The sequence below is a fragment of the Hippocampus guttulatus genome, chromosome 18, assembly GCF_054856545.1.
Source record: "Hippocampus guttulatus isolate MCC_2025c chromosome 18, RoL_Hgut_1.0, whole genome shotgun sequence".
Lineage (NCBI taxonomy): Eukaryota > Metazoa > Chordata > Actinopteri > Syngnathiformes > Syngnathidae > Hippocampus > Hippocampus guttulatus.
In genome coordinates, this window is record NC_141278.1 from 11411930 (window position 1) to 11414695 (window position 2766).

The following is a 2766-nucleotide window of genomic DNA, read 5'->3' on the forward strand; positions in this document are numbered from 1 at the left end:
ACGCATGTTTTTGGAACGTGGGAGGAAACCGGAGGACCCGGAGAAAACCCACACAGGCCCAATTTTGTGGCTTACATGTTCACTAGTAAGCGTCAAAATGATCTTACTAGTGAACTAGTGGGCACATTTATGGCCTTACATGTTCACTAGTAAGCGTCAAAATGATCTTACTAGTGAACTAGTGGGCGTTTTGTGGCTTACATGTCAACTAGTAAGCCTCAAAATGATCTTACTAGTGAACTAGTGGGCGTTTTGGGGCATACATGTCAACTAGTAAGCATCAAAATGATCTTACTAGTGAACTAGTGGGCGTTTTGTGGCTTACATATTCACTAGTAAGCGTCAAAATGATCTTACTAGTGAACTAGTGGGCACATTTATGGCCTTACATGTTCACTAGTAAGCGTCAAAATGATCTTACTAGTGAACTAGTGGGCAATATGGAATAAATACTCAAAGGGCTTGCCTGGCAAGCCCTCTGAGTATTTATTCATCCGTGATTGTATTGTAGACCAATGAGAGCACGTCCGACAGACACGTGGACTTCGGGCAGCCAATCATGATGCATTTCGAGCCAAGCCCCAACAAAAACGGAGGAGAAAACTTTCAGACGCATTGAAAGCTTTTGGGGTAAATATTACTCTTGTTGTTACACAAGATGTTGTTTTACGATTATTTTAGGCGGTAAAGTTATGGTTTAAATGTCAAATATGTGGTCAATTTATCAAGATGAAGCCTGCTTAAAAATTTGCTCCAACGATTTCGGAGATGTGTCTGACTTTGACAGCAATGGCGGCAGTTCAACACTGACAGTCGCAGTCGGGTGCAGATTTATTTCGGCAGGACTTTCTAAAATCTGCCGTTTTTTCTGACAATTCTCTGTCTGACAGTCACATTTTGCCTTATTACTCACAAGCTAATTGACATTTAAAAAAGAGTTAAAGTTAATGTTTGGAACATGATTTTGCTCTTACTGTTTGCTGCCTTAGTTCGTTTGAATTATTCGCTGCCTGCATTACATGAAGTACATTTTTTAATATTCACAAGACTGTAACTGTGCATTATAAATAATGTAACATTTGCACTATGTTTTACTGGATCTACAACTAAACTAAACTAGGTCCTCGTTTCTGGGAGAGTCCACAGCACCTCCTGCATCACAACCATTCTGCCGGCACACCTTCAGCAGCACGATGTTTCTAACGGGAGATGGAGGGTGATCAGCTTCATTGAAGAACAGGAGGAGGAGAGGCACGTTTGTCATCTGTGATATGTTTTTAGACTTTTCTCCTCATTAAAAAAAAACTGTGTATGTTTTGTTAATTTCTTGATATAGTTCTTGTATTTAAATATTTTAACAATCAAATATTTTTCAACTGTGTTTTGGATATGAATTGTATGAAATAAATCAGTGAAGCCCCAATCAAATTCTACTCCATCTAATCTGCTCGATCACACTGCTGTTAAGATGCTGTAAATAATGCCTTCATTCATGATTGTAGAAACCCCAGAACGGTAAACATGTGATTATTTTATTTTAAAATATAAGAAGCCTATGTTTTTCAATTGTGCTCATTTTCGTTGTATTGCCCGACAAATATAATAGATGAGCCGGTTTGGGGACATCATCAACCAAGCTGCTGCTCCAATTGCAATGCGATGTCCTGCTCTCCTAAATTCGCATCTACACCACAAATTATAGCATCCTAACTGATTTAGCAACAACTGAAAATTCACATCATTATTTAGGGAGAATATGTTGCAGAACTGTTGCATTATATGGTGCCGTATTAATTTTATTTAGTATAGCATACATATATAAAAGTGGAAAGATACTGTAGAGCTGTACCATTACTCTTTATCTCCGTGTACATAATAAATAAACATCACCTACAGATACATTGACTGGTAAAAATTGCTTGATTCCTTCTGTATACTGTAGATATTACGCAAATGGCGGTAAATAATTGTGAAAGCTCAGAATCAGGTTTTAAAGGGTTAATTTTTTGCTGGGTGGTGCTCTTATCGTGGAGCCAATAGGAGGTGTTCACTTCTGGCACTGTCCTGCCTCCTGATTAGCATTTAGCGTAACTAGTGTGACCAGTGAGCCATTAGTGTTTCACATGTTGTACAAGTGAACATTTTGCCATCACTAGTTAAATCAAACGACCATTTAACTAGTTGACTAGTGAGTAGGGTGACATCCACTAGTGCGACATTTTGACTTCACTAGTCGAACTAGTGAAGTCAAAATGTCGCACTAGTGGAACTAGTGGATATTTGGGGCATCACTGGTGAGCAAGTAACATTTTTGGACTCACTAGTTGGATATCAAGGCTTTAACGGTCTTAAACTAGTGCACTATCAATGTTTTATCCTCCACTAGTTAACTAGTGGATATTTCAGCTCCCACTAGTTAACTAGTGCAGGAAATCATAGGCCACTAGTTAACATGTTAGAACAATCCACGTTTCACTAGTTAACATGTTAACACTTTTTAAACCTTACTAGTAAACTAGTAAGACTTTGAACCTCACTAGTTTGGTCTAGTGGGCCAGTAGGGCATAAAAAAGCTGACTAGCTGGGAAGTTCCCTCTGCTTGTGTGCTTCCAGGTGTCACTAGTTAGAATTTTGTCAGCACTAGTTGGACAAAAGTGGCACTAGTTGCCAAAAATGAGTGGCTAGTGAGGATTTCTGTGCAACTAGTTCGACATTCGGTGTCACTAGTGTGGCCGAGTGTCGAACTAGTGCTGAAAGAGATCGAAC

The 2766-nt window shown here is 39.1% G+C and overlaps 1 long non-coding RNA gene across 1 annotated transcript; it reads left to right on the plus strand.

Annotated features, from left to right (window-relative positions):
• Positions 1 to 374: 374 nt before the first annotated feature.
• LOC147191215 (uncharacterized) lies at positions 375 to 1899 on the plus strand. Its single transcript, XR_015103622.1, has 2 exons — positions 375 to 630; positions 1121 to 1899. It is a non-coding gene; the product is annotated as an uncharacterized LOC147191215 (long non-coding RNA).
• Positions 1900 to 2766: the final 867 nt, after the last annotated feature.